We start from the raw sequence: 21,551 nt of genomic DNA on the forward strand, positions 1-21,551 counted from the left end.
AGCAGGGAACTTATTTACTAGTATATTAGCAATGTCAATGGGATCAGGGTGTGTGTGTGTGTGTGTGTGTGTGTGTGTGTGTGTGTGTGTGTTGGGGGGTTGTTATTTCTTAGTTTATTAACGTATCTCATGAAGGATGTGTAGCTATCCTTCACTTCAGCAGCTAATCTCCATTCATGGTTGGCTGTACTTACCCTTACAGTGTTTTTCAGTTTTTGGTGACCTTATATTATCCTTTTATCCAGTTTAAAGAGATTTTTATGAAGTTTCTTTGTTTCATTTGACCGCTAGCTTTTTCTTTTTTAAATAAAGTTGTTTTGTTTCATTTGACCACTAGAAGGTTCTATTTTTAGCTTTCTCGTTGTATTTGGCTATAATTGGGGCTGCTAGATTTATGCATCTGTTGATGTGGGCATAAATTTCAGTGAAGCTGAGTTGTTTTGAGTTTGGTGGCAATGATGTCATGGGTAAATTTAGAGATTTCATTAAATAATGTTATAAGGCTGTCTATTTTAAAATCCTTAACTAGAGAAACATTGGTTACAGGGAGTTTGCTAATCCTGAGAGTAAGACTCAAGAGATTATGATCTGATTTAAATGTTGAAAGTGGGACTAAGAGATTGGAACAGGTAGAGGTAAAATTAACGAAGATTATATACAGAATATTTAGGCTTCTAGAGGGTTTGGTAATTAATTTATCTAGGGAACACTTCTTTATCAGATCCATACATTTTTGGGCATACCCAGTCTTAAAGGTATAGCTGATTTAGTTGAGCAATTGAAATCAGATTATGAATGTATTGCTTATTGATATTTCTTCTAAAAATTCCAGGACTCTCACAAATACCTGACAAAATAAACAGAGCTCTGCAAAATATTACAAGCTAGTAGCTTGTCTTTTCTTTGGATAACTGGACCTCAGTTTGTGAGTCACTGACTACCTGACATTTTGTGATATCATCTTAGACTCAAACTTAGAGTATAAGGAGTACTTTATTTATATTTAAATAAAATTTTTGTAATTACATATATGAGGGCCTGTTCCAGATGCAGGAATATCTCAAGATCAGGCAATTTGTTATTGAGATTACTGGTGTTGACAGATGCCACCTTTATGTAATCCAGTTTAGGGGTAGATGAATTTGTTGGGATGTCCATTAGATGGAATCTGCTACAAAAGGCACTATGGGGGCAGCAAAGGCTTTTGCTTGTATGTAGAAGTAAGCAATTCAGTCCATCCCTTGCAAAAGTAAGACTATCAATCATAGTCTTCCCAGGCTGATGCATACCGGATGCCCTGGAATAACAACAGCTAGTAAGACAGCAACAAGATAATTCTGAGACCTCTTTCTGCATGTCCATCAGGATTCTAAAGGCCAGTTCACTCACTCACATGGACCAGTACCATGTCGTAGTCATACTTGTCATTGGGAGGGGTGTTGAAATCCCTTGTAATGTCTGAGATCATGGCAGTTAAAAGGCAGACGACAGTGAATCAATCCTTCTCCTTTCTTGTGAGTGGGGAAGTAGGAAAGTCACCAATACCCCATATAAACATGTTCAGAATTACAAATACCCCATATAAACATGTTCAAAATTACAAATACCCCATATAAACATGTTCAAAATTACAAATACCCCATATAAACATGTTCAAAATTATAAATACCCCATATAAACATGTTCAAAATCACCAATACCCCATATAAACATGTTCAAAATCACCAATACCCCATATAAACATGTTTAAAATCACCAATACCCCATATAAACATGTTTAAAAGTATCAATGCCCTATATAAACATGTTCAAAATTATCAATGCCCCTTTTAAACATGTTCAAAATTACCAATACCCCATATAAACATGTTCAAAATTACCAATACCCCATATAAACATGTTCAAAATTATCAATGCCCTATATAAACACGTTCAGAATTACCAATCCTCCATATAAACATGTTCAAAATTAACAAACACACAATTTCACGTTTAGGGTCAGTGAGCAGGTTAAAAGGGATTTTATGGGCTATATCACTGAGGAACATTTGCTGGTAAGAGAACTGATGCGACAACTGAATTCAAATGCCATGGTGGCCCCTGGTTTAAATGAAGCTTGCTCTGTTAGTTCAGTACTTAAGCTTAAAGCTTACCAGTTTAAATATGGAAGGGTTTTATCTATTCCTATTTAATTTAGTTTCCTTTGATACTTATATCACACTTAAATATAAGACTTGTCTGGTTAGTTTTAATTCATTTTTTTCTCTTTTTTTTAATTAAAAATGCTTAACATATACTACGCATTGGGTTAATGTTAACAAATAAATAATTTTATTGTTTAAAGTATTTTTTTCATCAATACCATTACTTTAATCAGGTATGCTTTAGCAAGGTCATGTGATTCTGATGAGTTATATAAAAGTCAGTTTGTGTTAATTAATGGCAGTTCTGAGGAATTGCCATTCAGGCTGAAAGCGCCCAACTGTCTTTGCTTTGAATAAAGTGTGCTCCTTACGACTGCTCTTGCTGGTGTTTGCTATATACATTGGTTACTAGTTTGTTCCTGTCCAATTTTGTGTTCCTTCTCTATGTACTTAATAATATAAGCCAATTTCACACCTTTAAAAGTAAATTATGCATCATCCTAAGTATAAAAATGAATACAAAGTCTGAAATGATGAAAAAAAGTCACCTGTACTGGGTAAAGTACCCTGGAACAACAGAAGCAGTGAACCTGCAAATAACACAATAGCAAAAAAGTTCCAAGGTTACACCAAAGGCACAAACTCCAGATATCCTTGACGAAAAACCTTTATTGTGGCAGACCTGCATAAAGTGAGCGCTTTCACGTCCAAATGACGCTTCCTCAGACTTCAATATTTGATGAATGATTTAAGTTAAATGAATTTATACAATATATTAATGGGACTACCAATTTTCTAGAATTTGAGAGTACATATTCACATGAGAAGATACAGTTCCTTGATGTCCTGTTAACCAAGGGACTCAATGGTATTAATACGGCTGTATACAGGAAGCCTTGTTGGAGGAATAACTTACTTCATCGCACCAGTATGCACCCCCGACATGTGCATCAAAATGTGGTAATGAACCAAACTCTAAGAGACTTTTTTTCTTCATTTTTGAAATTTGGTTCGTTTTGGTCTCCTGCTGGGACATGGCTACCGAAGGAAATAGTGACTGTGATTCAAATTTACCAGTAAGCAAGAAAAAGTTTGATCTACAGAGTTTGTTAGAATTGAATGTAAATCCGTTACTTAAATTAACGGCTACGGATCTAAACACTCCAGATGCTGTGAATACTAGTCGCAAGCACGACATTGACATTATTCTTATTACCAGACGTTTGGAAAATAAACTGCAGAAACTAAAGAGTATTCAGTGGCAGAAGTCACACATGGAAGCTTGCAAAAGCTTCCGATTGATACCAAGAGGGCTTAGGGTCTTAAAGATGCCCACTTTTGGAGACTCTAACCCAGGTTTGCTCTCAAAATGGCAAAAGTTAAACTTAGAAACAAGTTTTGGGTATATAAATATACTAATTGAACATTATGATACGCTACTAGTAACTTTATCTAAAGAAATTTCTGAACTAGAGAAAGAACTATTAAGCTTACTAGGCGAGCGAGCTGGGCATGCTATATGATGATCTGAATATTATGATTCGTTCAATTGACCAGAAATTGGTCCAAGACAAGAAGAGGAAACTTGAGAGGGATTATGTGGACTTTACAAAAAGTCAAGTATTTTCGTGGCCAAGAGAAAAGGAGAATAAGTTCGCTACTTCTAGGAGAAATAGTATTCCGGTCAAGTCGAACATCAATGGAGGTGATTTACATGGCCACGCCCCCCCACTGATGACTACTACCATGCAACCTTCCACCGTCAGTGCTAGGTCCATTTCTGATGAGATCCAACGGAAGACGGGCGCTCCCCTGATGACGGCCTCTGGAGCCAACAACAAGCGGCAAGTTACGATAGAAGCGATGGTCCATTTGGACAATATAGGTGAGATTCCTGCACCTGTAACCACCGACCAGGAACACATCAGTCCACAATCAGGCATTAAGCGGAAATCACCAGCCGTGAGTTCAGCAGTCGACGTCATTACCAGAGAAGAAGAAAATGATGTTTTTTTACCTCGCACAGACTTTCCATGTTTTCCCCTTCCATTCAAGCCTGTGGAAACAAGAACATGGACATTAAACAACACCTACAAGAAAAGGAAGGGAACAGAGGAGATATACGAAAATCAGAGAAAAGCTCTGAGGTCAGTACACAGGACTTAGTTGTGAACATTTCTAAATATAAACTCAATGATAATGAATTATCTGTCCTTAACAAAGGACTTAGCTTTATTCCATCGGCTTTTACTGACATCACAGAGTTTATAGTGGATATAAAAATGTTTACTAGAAATTTAGCATTAAAAATGTTATATAATGACAATAGTGTGAATTTGAACAATGTTAGTAATATTAATACCTTTAGGAAACCTTCTACGTTTATCCCTGCACAACATCCATCACTGGAAATATTCGAACGTGCTTGTGAAATTGATCTAATGGAGTTATATAGTAATAATATAGGGAAACCTGATTTTTTTAATATAACAAATAAAGAGAAGGCAGCCATTTCAAGCCTGCAATGCAATAGTAATATAGTTATTAGACAAGCTGACAAGGGGGGAGCAATAGTTGTAATGGACAAGGAAATGTATGATATGAAAGTTTCTTTTATGCTTGCAGAAGTTGATACCTACATACCATTAAATGCAATTTCACTGAATAAGCTAATCAAAAATGTGCACGCGCAGCTATATGATCTACTGCTTACCAATGTCATAGATATTAACCTATACAGATATTTTCTTGTCGAAAATCCATTAGTACCTATGTTCAGAGGCCTCCCTAAAATACACAAAGAACTGGATAATCCACCACTAAGACCCATTGTTTCCAGTAAAGGGTGGCTGACCGAGTCTCTTTCAATTTATTTGGACAAACAGTTTAAACCTATAGTGAATAACACCAAGCATATTTTAAGGGATACGCAACAGTTTATAGAAGATTTTGCTAGATGCAATGAACAACATCATATTACAAATGATGATTTTTTTGTCACCTTAGATGTAAAATCTCTATTTACGTCAATCCCAAACAGCACTGGGATTGAATTTTTGAGATTGTTTCTCTTAAATTATGGCATAAATAACAGTAAAATCATTATGTGGACATCGCTATTAGAAATAGTGTTAGAAAATAATGTTATGGTATATAATAACAACTACTTTTTACAACAAAAGGGTGTAGCAATGGGAACACCGTGTGCAAACTCATATGCCAACCTAGTGTTGGCATATTGGGAAGAAGCATATGTAATGAATAATTTAATGTTTAGTGAACATCTAATACACTACTGCCGTTTTGTTGATGACGTTTTCCTATTATGGAGAGGAACAATAACTAAGTTAAATGAATTTATACAATATATTAATGGGACTACCAATTTTCTAGAATTTGAGAGTACATATTCACATGAGAAGATACAGTTCCTTGATGTCCTGTTAACCAAGGGACTCAATGGTATTAATACGGCTGTATACAGGAAGCCTTGTTGGAGGAATAACTTACTTCATCGCACCAGTATGCACCCCCGACATGTGCATCAAAATGTGGTAATGAACCAAACTCTAAGAGCTTCCAAGTTAACCACAGATGAAGTAGCATTTAACGAACAAAAGGCTATTATAGAGAATAATTTTATACATAGAGGACACAGCAAACAAGCAGTGCACAATACCATTACTATGGCTAGTGAATCAAGGAAAAACAAAGGTTGTCCATTTTACTATAATAAATCTAATACCACCAACATGAACAATAAAGAATTAAAGATTTCTAAAAATAGACTTGTTATACCTTATACCAATAGGAATAGTCAAATAAAAAAGATTATAGAGAATAATTGGAAGATTCTTATAATGGATGAGAAAATTAGGACATTAGTTGAACAAAGACCAAACATAGCTTATAAAAATTTGAAGTCTCTCAAAAGACTCCTTTGCTATGAAAGAACAAAAGTAGAACGTCCACAGTCACAAAGGGAAGGTACCTTCCCTTGTCGTACATGTAACCAGTGTAGGTTTATCAATACAGAAAATACATTCACTCATCCCATTACTAATAGAATTCACACATTTAAAAGCTACACTGATTGCAAGTCCAAGAACTTAATCTATTTAGCTCAATGTCAGTTGTGTCTGAAATTTTATGTAGGCAAAACCAACCGCACTTTACGTGAGCGCATAAGAGAGCATATATATGCTATTAATAGAGAAGACCCAACCAATGCCTTAGCAAAACATGTGATGGATGAAGGGTCTACTCATCATTTTAAGTTTAAGGTCTTGGAATTAATTAAAGTAGATAGTAGACTAGGAAATATAAAGAATCATACAGAAGAGGTAGAAAATAGGTGGATTCTTAGACTTCAGGCACATGTATATGGTCTGAATGATAGAATCACACTCAGACCTTTTCTAGCAGCCAAGGCTTTTAAACACTAGATTATTCATTGTTATTATTTGTTGTATATTTTTAATGGAGTTTTTAATATGTTCTATGTAACATAATATATATTTCATGTGGGTCATTGTAATGTTGTTTTTAAAAAATGTTTTTAAAAAATGTTTATTGAACAGTCAATTTGTTTGAGCACTAGCACTTTAAGCTTTCACTATACTAATTGATTAATTGCCAGAATAATTGAGCTCTGGAATTGTATATAAGTGCTTTAAATCATTCATCAAATATTGAAGTCTGAGGAAGCGTCATTTGGACGTGAAAGCGCTCACTTTATGCAGGTCTGCCACAATAAAGGTTTTTCGTCAAGGATATCTGGAGTTTGTGCCTTTGGTGTAACCTTGGAACTTTTTCGCTACAAAGTCTGAAATGATCACTGACTTTAAATTAAATAAGTAACCATTCTAGAGTTATGACTGAAAATGAAAGATAAATTAAAAATTAATTTACCAAGAAAATCAACATATTAATGTCTGTATTAACAAGTACAAATGACCTGTGGCTTTCACCATCATGAAAATAAGTTTCATTACTATATGCCCATGCCACACACTACTAATCTGCATATCAATTAATTTCTGAAAATATGGCTATATGCTCTAGTAAGAATTAAAAATATTTTAAAAACACTACTGCGTACATATCAGGGCCACGTGTCTTATTGGCCCTGAGTTCCATATAACAAGTTTACTATCTCCTTACTATTAACCCAAGCTGTTATACTAGGTCAGTCTTGTGAATTGTGCAGGTTTTATCTAAAAACAGACAATATCAGAATGTGATAATTATCTAATTAAGCAGTAACTGATGTCTATGTGGTACCTTAAGATTTACCCATGGTTGGTGTGGTTTAATGATGAGAGCAAAGCCCAAGTGACTAAATAAAGCCAACCATGGGTAAATCTTAATACACCACCCCATGGAGTCAGTTATTGCTGTTATACAATGTCATTATTTAAGAAAAGAAAAATTACTTTCCTTAATGTCTTTGTATAACTGTGCCATGCGGTCCTTCCGTGGCTGGTATATATCCTGTTGCCTTTTCTGATGTACTGCGCATGCATATGGGACTTGCATTCTCACACATACCCAGTACATCAATGCTTTGAAAAGGAAGCAATGGAGAAAAGAAGGTCTCCATTGCCCCTTTTTTCTTTTCTTTCAAATTAAAAAAAAAAAAAAAAAAAAAAAAAAAAAAAAACATGCTTTGGACAGTTTAGGGGTAGGAGAGAGACAGAATGGAGGAAATACAAGGGAAATCAGGTATGTGTCTTTAGGTTTGAATAACGTACCTGAATTTCCTAGTATTTTCTCCGTCCTGTGTCTGCTATGTCCATTGTCCGGATTTCAGTTTTTATTTTATTTTATTTTTTTGTTAAAAGTTAGTGTATACCAATGAAAAAAAAAGTCCGGGAATATTAAATCACCATTGTATAATTCTAATTAATATAATCTACTCTAATTATAGTAAAGGTACTTAATATCGTGTCTATTATATGATACATTCTGACCTATTATCATGCTAAGTTCTTTGGATGATCTGTCTACTGTATGCATCTTGGGAACTAAGGTCCCATTACTCTGACCTTAAAGGTTAAGGGCTAGATAATGGCAATATTATCCATATTAGGAGTGCGGATAAGCATGGTATTTGCAATGTAGCCATGTTTATTTCAAAGGGCTCCTATATAGCTATGCCTCTCTCTCTCTCTCTCTCTCTCCCTATATATACATATATATATATATATATATATACATATATATATACATATATATATATACACATATATATATATATATAAATGGGCATACCTTCGTTGAAGGTTGTGCGTCAGGGCTGGCAACTCGGCACGTAAAAATCTACTGCCAATCATTAGCGGACCAGAGTTCCGCTGGGCAACCCCTAACCGGGAAAAGCCAAAAGACACAACAACATATATATATAATATATATATATATATATATATATATATATATATATATAATAAATATATATATGTATCTATGTATGTATACAGTATATAGATACATACACACACACATTTATTCTGCATAGGACCACTGCAGTACATAGGCACTTGTAGATCCTATAGAATAGTATATATTGCCATGTACGCTGAATACTCTGCTTTTTATGTGGATATGACAACTATGAAATTATCCAAAAGAATAAAACAGCATATTTATGCTATCAAAATAAGAATGTCAGTAACACTTTGAACATACATTAGGATATTTAGAGAAAATTTTATTTTTGTGTCTTGGACCATGAATCTAGATTTTAAAGGGGGATGATTTTAAAAACAAACTAGAAGAGAGAGACTAATTGACAACTTCAGCTACAAGAAGACAAGCATCTGTAAATAATTGTTTCCTTAAAGCTAAGAGGTTAAAAAGAAAGTGATATTTTTAGTGTGCTGCTATAATGTTATCAGTTTTTTATATGTCATGTGACTGTCATGAGAATGAATGAATGATCTATACTAGACGTGTTTTTATATGGTGTATTCAATCTGAAGTCTGTTTTATTAAAATGGCAAAACTGCTACATTATATTTTCCTTCTCTGTTTATTGAATTTTGTGTTTGCCATTTATTAATGGTGCCAAAATAGTTTCCTTTTGCTGTCATTCTGAAATCACCCATGATATACTTAACATAATGAAAAGTTAATGCATAAATCAAAACATGTTAACAGATTCATAAAATCAAACCACGTGTGTATATACAAAGTTAAACTTATTGAAAAGATGAACAAAATAAGCTGCAATAGCTGTAAAACATACCTGAAAAAAATATCTGAACAGTTTTTGTCAAGGTAAACTTCTCCTTCAAATGTCCTCGTTAGATCTGTCTCAGCTTACCTTTCTATGGTTCAAAACCTACCTGTCCAATACGTATCAGTTAGTAAAATGTCATTCCACCATCTCACCATAGCCTCCTCTAACATTCTCACCCACACTCAACACAACCACGCAACAAACCTCCCTAAGTACAATAAGCAAATGACGCCATACTCATTTTTACATCTGACAATATGGCACTTATCCACATGGATGATTTTCAGAGATAACTTGAGTAAATAAATCCACATGGATGATTTTCAGAGATAACTTGAGTAAATAAAAATTCACAAAACATGTTAAATACTAATAAAAATACAAAAGACACAAAGTCAAAAAATACCAGCATTTTAAGGCAGAAATGAGGATAATATGCAGAAGGATACCCAGCCATTTCCAATAGTAGTGGGAGTAACAGGTCTTATATAAATTAATTTACAGCCTTATTTGGATATGCTACTTATACATGTAACTCCATATGATTTGCAGCAGGAGTAAATTCTGGGCACATTGCGGGTGCTATGAAGAGCAATTTTGGCTAACATAAAAGACTGAAACAATACTACTTTTGGGTTACTAAATCATGAAGGAAATGGACCCCATGTCAAACTATGATTCTTTCATTAATAAATAAATAATGGACATTCTAACCTGGCGACTCTAAAGTACTAGCAATCATGCTTCATAATCTTTTCTTCTCATCCAATAATTGCTTTAAATAAATGTGATGTACAAGATCCCTGTTTAACTATAAGAATTCAAACAAAAGTGAAATAATAACCAGGTTGATTAAGAGCGTGTTTGTAAAAGAGCACGTTTGTAAAAGAGCGCTTCTTGATTTCTTGCATCTAATGTCACTTAAATATGATGACATTTTTTCTATGAATGCATGAGAAGTACACCCTATATAAAAGAAAAAACACAGAAGCACTTTATCAGAAAAATCAGCCATCTAGTTGTGCAAGTATTACAATGCCTAATGTAAAAAGGTTTCTGACTATATAATAATTGTATTCTGAACCACAATCAAATTGCCCACATTCATTCAAAAACCGTTACCTCAAACATTTTCCCAACTTAAACTTGTAACATTGTACTCTTTCTATTGTTTAGATAGTATGAACCGAGGGTACAACCTAGTAAAGCACCCCTGTACTGCTTACTAATGTGCGCTAACCCTAACCCTGCCCCTGTACCGCAGCCCCACACTTTACATTCATACATCTCAATTGTCCAGATTTTTGCAGTGTCCAGCTTTTTGCCTCATATTTTTTGGTCTGTTTCTCATAAAATTGTGGTCTTCTGGCAAATCATTGTGGACTGAGGTCAGAAAATAATGACAGACATTTGAGTTTCAGACTTCATGCCCTTCAGAAAATTCACACTAATACAAAACCTCTTATTCTATTAACTTTCTAAGTTTTTAAGAGCAACATTAAAATTTGTCCCTATGTTGGGGCCTTTGCCCCCCCCCCCCCCATTATTTGTGTCTTTGTTCAGATTTCTTGCTCTAAGATGTTGAAAGATAAACTTACCTCAGGAAAAAAAAAACTCTCTGCAATACGATCAATATTCAGACAAACTATGTCTGAATTTGTGGCCAGGTTTTGATTAAAAGATGGCAAAACGAAACTTTTTTTTCTCTTCATGATAATTTTTTTCAGTGTTTTGAACTTTTGTTGTGTAATTTTCAAACCGCTGCTATTGATGACTAATGTTTTTATGCCAATGTCTTTCAATAAGTCAACATATAGTCACCCACTGATACTCCCTTGTCAAGTGCCCTGTAACCAAATTAGAAAACTGGAATAGTTTTGATTGGCAGCGCTTTCTAGCCAGAAACTTGTACCGGCTGCTGTTCTGGAAGTCATTGCCCTTCTCTAGGAAAGCAATGGGCCTTTCCTTTAGCACTCTCTCCCTGACTTTCTCTGTCACTGCTGCTAACAGTCACATAGTACCCTGGATTATTTGTACTGTTCTCCCAAACACAAACAGTAGTGTACCACATTTGCTATAATAGTTTTAATATCAGTAGAACAAGAAATGCAAGAAGACTGATTCTTTCCAAAATGACTTTCTGCTACGCATGTCAGTAAAGAAAAACAGTTATTCCAAACTGAGGTAATTCAGCCAATTAGTCAAGAAAACACAATTTTTGAATGCATTCTGTTTAAAATATCCCATAAAGAGCATACTATTTACATAAGTAAAATGTCACATGGGCTAACAGCCTGGCAACTTTAAAGAGTTAAATGAACCCATGCCAGCTTACAAAATCAAAAATGAATGAAGGAAGGAATAAATAAACCAATTAATTTATTTAAGCATATTTTCTTCACAATATACTTGCTAAATATTGGTTATAAAACAGAAGAAGATATCTATCTTTGGCTGTTAAAAATATGCCATTATCTGTCAGCCAAGCCTGAAAGCCTATTAGAGGTTGTAGTAAGGTTAAAAAGTATGTCTAAAATGATAAAAAAAATCCCTAAACATATTTGGAAAACAATGCCTGAAAGTGGTTTAATGTTCATTATAAAACTGGTAATATAAAAATGTTACTTCTCTACCCCATCCAGCTGCTTCACTCTTCATGTACTGAGCACAATGAGTCTACAATTGCTGCTGCAAATAAAAATCTCTCTACCAAGGAACTTCTTCAGCAGAATTTCACCTCCATTTCCAGAAGTTCAAAAGAAGAAATACCTTCAGTTAAAACTTATGTAAGGCAGTTTCCAAGAATCAAATAAAACCCTCACTCCTGCATCAGTGTGTTCTGTCCTGTAGTTCTGAACCTGCCAGAGGGACACCTCACCACCACCCACAAGCCTTATACTGCCGAAGGAGAAGCTAAATTAACACTTTAGCATATTTTACTCCAGCAGTTTAAAATTTCCCTAGAAAGGCAATAAGAGCACAATACAATAATGTTGTCGCTCACATCACGTATTTAGAGTTCAAAGTTCTTGTCTTTGTATCCATAAACATTCTACCTCACTGATTGGTTTTGGTGGTAAACAATTTGTGGAGGAGGGTTAACTATATTCCATTCAAATACCTGATTGGCTTGAAATGAGGCTGTGGTACTTTGAGAAACAACTGAAATGAGGGCAGGGCCAAAGACACTGCAGTACTGGCTGTTGCAGCTAACTTAGGTGTATGTTAACAGCAATCTAGCAACTTGTGTTACGGTCTTTAAAATTATCTGGACTTGCCTTCCTGCAGTTTTACAGATTGTTTCCCTGGTACTTATTCCACTGTAGGCCAGTGGAATAAGTGGGCCTGAGCTTAACAATGGCTTCACTGCACTCCCCTACCTTACCCCCAATTCTCACCCACCTCCACTACATCTACACTTATTCAACCTTTGCTACTTATCCTCCTATCCTGTACTTAACTGCACTATCCAATCACAAACTGCCCTCAATATACTAACTGTACTATCCAATCACAAACTGCCCTCAATATACTTATCCTCCTATCCTGTACCTAACTGTACTATCCAATCACAAACTGCCCTCAATATACCATCTCCACCCACTTCTATTCTAAATTCCTTCACAAATTCTCACTCTGCTCCCTCGCTATCAGAACCTACCTATTCTCCACTCTATTATCATGCAGGCAATTATGACCTCCAGGGTGTGTGTTGATGTGTAATTAACGCCCTTTCAGGGGTGTAGAGGCCCTTCGCCTGTGGCTTTTCCTGTCCAAGCTCCAAGGCAGCTTGATATGCTGACATGAAGTGGGCGACTCGTTTTTCAGTGGGCATTACTTTATATTAATACCCTGATGGAGAATGTTCATCCACCAATCAGGGTACTGGTGAAAAGCTTGCCCATTCTCTAATGTTAATTAACTCAACTCACCATACTGCAAGATTTTTACAACACAAACCATCCATGCTGTTTCCCACATGTATCTCCTTATTCATCTTCACCCTCTCATTCCAAACATTCCCACCAGTAGTAATAATAAATAAGCTACAAAATCCAAAAAAGCGCAGTAGGCAAAAGAGGGGCACTCCGACCAGTTAGCCAAAATCACTCGATTTAATAAATATCCACAAACAGCTTCACAAACAGCATTAACGCAGTTCATTCACAATACGCGTTTTCGTCCACATACAACTTGGACTTCATCAGATAACAAATAATACCACTAATTACATCTTAAATAGCTCAGAATTAAAACATTAACCAATAAACATCATAAAAAGACATTTAAACACACTAATCACGCTCTCCTAAAAGGCTCATGAATATTAAGTAGCAAGTATATGTAATATCACCACTAAATATAAATATTGAATAAAATAGTGAAGAATTCACTTGTTACATCTTAAATACATTTCATAATATTTAAAATTAATATATTAAAATGATATGTATCATACATGGTTATTAAAATCTAAACTTTTAAAAATATATATATGTTATATGTATATAGAAATTTATGTAAAACATGTGAGAATCAATGTATTCAAGTAGATTGGCGCCATCTACTGGCATATTGATCATAACACAGTCTTTACACTTTGGCAGCCCTTGATTTTAATAAAGGTAAAAGAGAAATATGGTAATTTAAACCAGGTGTTTTCGCTGCTTCCAGGGTTATCTGCCACCACAGTTCCTTATATTCTAACAATTCCTCCCAAGGACCACCTCTAATGTCTCTCTTGACTTGTTCTAATACAAAAAAGAGGAATTTATACCCTTCACATTCTCTAGAGTGTTTGTACAAAGCATTTGTTTCTTTAGATTTTGAAATTTCATAAAGATGTTCATAGATATGTCTCCTCAATACACTCTCTGTTTTACCCACATAAAATGACTTACATTTTTGACATGATGCAAGGTAAATTAATCCTTTTGTATCACAACCAAAGTTCCGCTTACTTCTAATCCATCTATTTCTACTTTCTAAATGAATTTCCCCTTTATTCATAATATATTCGCATTGATGACAACTTCCACATTTAAAAGTTCCCATTTTCTTTCTTCCCCCTAAAAAATGTATACTTTCACAATACTTGGTGTTTCCTACGTTACTATTTGTCTCGAAGATTTTCTTCATATTAAATGAATTTTTATAAACTACCTTTGGTTTTAATTTTAATATTTCATCTATATCTGTAAGTGACACACATCTATCCCATTCTCTCTGAAAAATCTCCCTGACCTTGAAATTTGAAGCATTGTATTCCAATACCAAGGCCTGCTGATATTCATTATAGGTACCTTTGTTGTTACTATCCCCGATTTCAGGTGAAGATTCGGATGTAACACCCTTAATAGGTCTAAATTTTGTGCTTCTACCTTCCTCCACTTCCATCCTGATATTTTCAACAAACTTGCCAGGGTAACCTTTTTCTTTAAACATAATCTCTAAAAAAGCACATTCATTAACAAAATCTGACTCCAAACTAGTCATACGGCAACCCCTGACAAACTGTCCTTTTACTATGTTCTTTTTACAATGTGAAGGGTGTGCGCTGTTATAGTGGAGAAAGGAGTTACAGAAAGTAGATTTTCTATAAATTCTAGTTTCAAAATGATTGTTCAACTTGTAAATTTCCACATCCAGATATTGTAACGTATCAATTGAAGTCTTATGGGTGAATTTAAGAAAATTGGTGGACTTGTTAATATATTCAATAAATTCACTAAATTTATCATAACCTGCTGTCCAAAAAATTACAATGTCGTCCAAAAATCGGCGATATAATGTCCAGCAGGTGTTGAATTTATAATGTAAGATGAAACTTTCCTCCCACTGTGCCAAGACTAAATTCGCAAACGTGGGGGCACAGGCTGCACCCATAGAGACACCTTGTGTTTGTTGGAAATATTCCCCATTAAAAATCAAAAAGTTATACTTAAGGACAATATCCATAAGTCCCATAATAGCAACTTTCTCATATTGGGGTATCTTATTATCTTGAAAAATCATATCCTCAAACATTAATAAACCCGTCTCATAGGGTATACATGAAAAAAGATCTATTATGTCAATAGTGACAAAAATTAGATCTTCAGAAAATAAGTCAGGGGTAATATTCCTTAGTAAGTCACATGAATCCTTAAGTATCACGTTGTTTTGTGTACAAATATGTTTAGTTTTTACATCAATGTATTTAGCCAAAGGTAGTGTCTTTGTTCAATCTGCAGACACAATAGGTCTAAGGGGTGGGTCTTCAACATTTTTATGTATTTTAGGAATACCGAAAATGATTGGTATTCGAGGTTTGGGTACGTGTAAGTAGTCATAAGTTTTACTGTCTATTACTTTTTCATATAACATATCTTTTAACAAAATGTCTATCTTGTGATATGCTAAATTAACTTCGTTCCTTGACACACATGCATATTTCACTTCATCCCTAAGGATTTCATTCATTTTACCTTCATAAATAATGTTCTCCATAATGACTACTCCCCCTCCCTTATCTGGTTTCATAATTCTAACTTCCGCATTCTTTTTCAATGAGTTTAAAATCTCATTTTCAGTTTGACTAAGATTATTTCTATATATTTTCTTTTGTTGTGCATTTCTGACTTCTTTCTCTAAAATGATTTCCAAATTCCTGATCTGGGGATGAAGGGGCGGGTTATAAATGGTTCTACGTACCAAAGCCTTATTGTCATATACAGAGTTAGAGGTCTTATTCTTAGAGAACAGTACTTCTAAATTTATTTTCCTTAAAAACAATTTTATATCAAGTAGTGTCTTTGTTAGATAAATAAGCACATACCAACCATTACTTCATCCTCGCCTATCAACCATGTTCTCACTAGTTACTTAAAAATCTCTTCAAACTTATTTTCCCATAACTCCATTCCACTGTTGTAACCCCAAAATACTAAAAATGTCAGTCCCAATGTCAAGGTAATACTTCTACCAATTGATTTTAGTTTATTTTTGTTTAACACAATATTTTTGAGTTTAATGGTGAAATCTACGATCAGATAAAGGGGACAGCCACAAAGGCACCATTTGCTCCCATGCATGCTAACCTTTTTATGAATTTGTTTGATAGAGTCTATATCACCATTTCAAATGTTAAAATAGCCGAATACAAGAAGGCTGACACAGAAATCCCAAACTACAACTTGTTCAAATGCGTAAATGTTCTAAAGTAAATACACCGAAAAGTTATAATTGGCCAACTTAAGTTTCTGACGTGAAACGCAACAACATGAATGTGCTAGTCCATGAAACAAGTAAGAAATTATTTGTGCTAGTCCATGAAACAAGTAAGAAATTTATTGATAAATAGCTTGCTACGTGGCAATAAATATAGTAAGTAACACAGTTTGTGTGCATTCTACGTGTCAATTTGACAATGGCCAGCTCCCCTCCAGTAGCACCAGGTAAACTAGTTTACGTTTATCAGAGTGTCACATCACAGAAAAACAAACCTATGTTACATGTGGACGGGTATATGTATAGTCTATAAAAGAAAATCAGAGATGGGAAGTATTGGTGTTGCAAGCTGAAACAGTCAAGTAAGTGCAAAGGTAGAGCTATTACTATAGCGCAGGTAGAAGGAGAACTGTTATTAAAGTCTGTATGTCATACACATGCACCAGATGCAACAGAAGTGGAATGGTATGTAGCTTGTCATGACCTAAAGGAGACAGCTCGGGTAACTAGAACAACCCCAGCATTAGTGGTGGATGATAGAATTGCTAGTACGTCAGTAGAGAGCACTGTACATTTGCCATCTAGGCAGTCAATGTTACAACGAGTGAATTGTGTGCGACGTAGGAAAATGCTCATTATAAAATTATGTCAATCCCTTTAATGGACGTAAATGTCACAGACTGAGTTAAGAGAAGGATGCTTTATACAGAAACGGAAGGTGGATTTACATAGCAATATCCATGTACTTGTATTTAGTATGAAGGAAAATCTGCAGGATCTGTGTTCATGTAAACTGTGGTTAATGGATGGTGTGTTCTTGACAAAGGGTCAGCTATGCCAACAACTGTATAGTGTCCATGAATTAATGTCATATGGTGAGAATACCAAGTTTTTGCCCCTTGTATATTGCCTGATGACTAAAAAGTCATACAAGACATATAATTTATGGGAGTGTGTGTTTGAACTACTGTCATCACTCAACCTAGAACCTACAGTGGAATATATGTTGTGTGACTTTGAAATGGCAGCCATAAAAAGTGTCGGGCATAGTTTCTATAACGTAACTCCTAAGGGGTGTCTGTTCCAATTTTCACAAGCCATATGGCAAAAGGTACAGGCTCTCGGTTTGTCCATGCTGCATGGTAAGAGTGTACAATTCCAACTATCTGTGAAGAAGTTGGTAGCACTGTCATTTCTGCATGAGGATGAGGTTGTTAGTACATTTCATACTGTGTCAGAGACCTTTCTCTACTAGGTCTGCACATTTAGCTAGATTTCCACCAGCCTTCCCTATTTCATTCTGGAATATTTCTTGTCTAAATGAGTTATCACTTCCGCGCACCCAGAACTATGTGGAAGGCTGACATCGCCGTGTGCGATGTCTGTTAGGTAGGAGGATTTCAGATATACCAGCTGCTTTAAATGTGCTGGTGCGTGAACAGGACAGGATCAATGAAGTGAGACTACAATTGCAGTCTGGCTGTCCACCGCCCCCTAAAAAATGCAAGAGTGTGTTGATAGGCAACGCCGTATGAAGGCAGTGTTGAGTAGTAGGAAAAAACATTCTGCATGTGAATTCCTTAGGATGATAGCTCTACTACTTAAGGTTTGAAGTGAGTTGACATTTCGGCCGTACTATTGGAAATACATTCTTTTCTATTTTGGAGACGTTTGCAACATTTATTTGACACACTGCTGACATGGGTCTTTTATACTTTACTTTTTTTTACGTTGTTGTGCTTTAAGGAGTGGGAGGTGGGGTTGGCTAACTATGACAATTCGATATTTTTACTTTCGGCATTTTCATTGTTCGGCCATGTTGTAGTTCGAGATTTCTGTGTCGGTCTTTTCGTATTCGGCTATTTTAACGTTCAAAATGGTGATATAGACCCGTTTGATATAATAAAATTCTAAATTATACAAATATTGTAAGAATCATGTGGTTAACTATTTTAGATTTATCAATGATTTAAATTTTTTTGTGCGATAGTGGCCAAACTTTAGTCAATTCTTTTATATCAGAGTTGCAACAAAATAGACTTGGCCTGCAGTTTGATGGTGAACAAGGAAACAGAGTAGGACTTTTAGATGCTGGATTAGAGGGCTATGTAAATGATAGGATTTATACGAAGGTTCATAGGAAATTTGAAACTGGTAACCACTTCTTGGATAGCAGAAGTTGCCACCCACCACATTTAATTAAATTATTGTCATACAGTGAAATTATTGCACAGTACTAGGTTATGTAATGATAGGAAGGTTCTTGAAGATGAATTGTTGAAACACGTTGTACGTTTACACACAGAGGATATGATGAGGAAATTATTTTGGAGGCTCTGGACAGGTTTTATTCAGGTGAACAACATATAGTAGTTCAATGTAATAAGAGAGGAAGCTCTGGTGTACATATGAATGTAACACATGCATGCAAAAATATCTATTTTGTTACTACTCAATGTTTTTACTCAAAAAATTGTAGATATTGTCACTTATAAATGGGGATTTCTGTTAAAAAACAGAGTTTGCAAATATTTTGCCTGATAAACTCCTTCTTTCTTTGAAGAGAGGCCATAACATTAAGGCTAGGATTGTGCGTAGCCATTTCTCTGTACCAGAAGTGGCATTAACTACTGAACTTAGCGATACGGGAATGTGGCCATGTGGTAATTGTTGGCTCCCTATTACATTGTTGAACTTTTAAAAGTTCGAATGCTATATGGTCGAACCCATATGTTTGAACTTTTAAAAGTTTGACTGTGTTAACGGAGATCTCTGTTCAGTGCAGAGAGGGAAGATTTTCCTTTACTGCACTGTAGTGCAGTCTCGAGTTGGTATATTTAAAGAGCAGGGGGGTATGGGAAGTGCAGTTCCCAATGTGGTGGGTGCAGGGGGGCTAGAAGTTCGAACATATGGGTTTGAACATATGGGTTCGACCATATAGCGTTCAAACTTTAAAGTTTCAATAACACGATATGAACCCGTAATTGTTCAATTTGTAAATACACAATTAGAACTTTTAGTAAAATTAATAATGTTGTTATAGATCAAGGGATATATATTGTTGTAATACTGAGGGCATTATTTATGCCCGAAGATGAGGATACATCTTGTATAGGAGAGAGCAAAAGGTCTTTCAAAATAAGAATGCAAAAACACTTGAGATATAAAAAAATAGGAAAATGGAAAGCCCTTTAGCAGTACATTTTAATTTGTATGATGGAGGGGATTATAATTGCTTGAGATGGAACACTTTAGATGAGTTTGATGTAAAAAGTAAATTGTTATACAAGGAAACTGTTTATTTTAAAGTATGGAACACTAACACCTACTGGTTTAAATGTAGATTGTAATTGGAAGCTGTTATAATTGAAAGCATTACTGGACTGGATGATGTTTAATTGTATTATTAAATGTTTTAATTGATGTGAGTATTTAAGAATGTGTTTTAGAGTTTGATAACTCCTTAAAGGCCAGTGAGCTGAGTCACTACAGAGATTTTATTGTTTTAATAAAAGTTTGGATTTACTAGCTTCGTGGTTTGCTATCTATTCCTGTTTGCTATGGTTAGAATTCAGTACTTCTACCCATGTCTGCTAAAAATGCCATATAATAAACAAATCACCTTTCTCCCTCATACATCAATCTGGTGACATCTACTGCAACCCAGTTCCCAGTCAAACACCAAACCAAATAATACACCCTAAAAGTTTAAAAATAAGTCACTCTAAACCTTAGAAGCGCATGCAACAAAATCACAGATTTTCATGCCTGGATGACCCAACACGACCCAGATATCCTAGTTACAACAAAGACATGGCTAAAGCCTGAAATAAAATATGATGAAATACTACCCCGTGATTATATTATTATTAGGCATGATAGAACATGTGAAAAAGCAGGTGGAATAGCTAAATTTCCCAGATATGCTCACAGTTACTCATACAGGCACAATACCAAATTCTGGAAAAGCAGAAAGCCTAATCTCATTCCTAAGTGTCTGTCAGCCTGGGATGACATGCTTGACAAGCCACGTTGCTTCTCTAGGGGCGGCTTGCACCTGTCACCTCTGGGTTTTCGAATACTGGCCAAGGCTCTTGCCACCCCCATAGTGCCTTTTTTAGGCAAGGCTCAAAAGACAAACCCACCTCCTTAGACAACACAAGGAAAAAGAAACTAAGGGTAATGCTGCTCAATGCCAGAAGTCTAAACCTCAAGATGCAAGCACTCGAGGCTCTCCTCAGTATGGAGAATATATCTGTGCAGTAACAGAAATCTGGTTCAAGGCTCCCGAGAGCACCCCAGCACTACCAGGCTATACCTCATACCATGCTTTTCAGCCCCAAAACTCGGACTGAACCACAAGAGGAGGGGGGAGTATCGATATTCATCAAAGATACCCATACCTCCAGGCTAGTGGCACTGCACAAAGCATCTGAGACCATTCATGTGCAACTAACAGTGGGAAAAACTGCCTTCCAGTTTGTAGCCTGCTACAGACCACCCTCCCAAACTCAGGAACCCCACTCGGCTTTCCTGAAGACACTGGAGAATATGAAGGTCTCTCCAAACACCATTATATTGGGTGACTTTAACTACCCAAACATAGACTGGGAGCACTACTCAAGCCCCAACACCCTAGCCCAATGGTTCCTAGAATTTATAAACTCAAATGCTATGGAACAACTGGTCACCACTCCCACAAGAGGGGAAAACATATTGGACCTGATCATCACCAACATGGGGACTCTATGTTCCATACCAGAGGTATACCCCTCATTGGTAAGATCTGACCATAAATTAATCACTATGGACATCCATATCCTGTCCCCACCCCAGCAAAGGAAATCACGGTCAAAAACTTCTCAAAAGCAAACTTCCCACTTCTCAAAACTGAGGTAGAATCCTTCAAAGCCCCAGGGCCAGTGGAAAATACGGCCCAAACCGCAGAATCCTTTACA

The 21,551-nt window shown here is 35.6% G+C and overlaps 1 protein-coding gene across 1 annotated transcript in view; it reads left to right on the top strand.

Annotated features, from left to right (window-relative positions):
• MYO1F (myosin IF) overlaps positions 1-21,551 on the top strand; it is a 1,136,901-nt gene that overhangs the window by 789,786 nt on the left and 325,564 nt on the right. The window lies entirely within an intron of this gene.

The sequence above is a fragment of the Protopterus annectens genome, chromosome 13.part0 (genome assembly GCF_019279795.1).
Source record: "Protopterus annectens isolate FY-2018-M chromosome 13.part0, PAN1.0, whole genome shotgun sequence".
Classification (NCBI taxonomy): Eukaryota; Metazoa; Chordata; order Ceratodontiformes; family Protopteridae; genus Protopterus; species Protopterus annectens.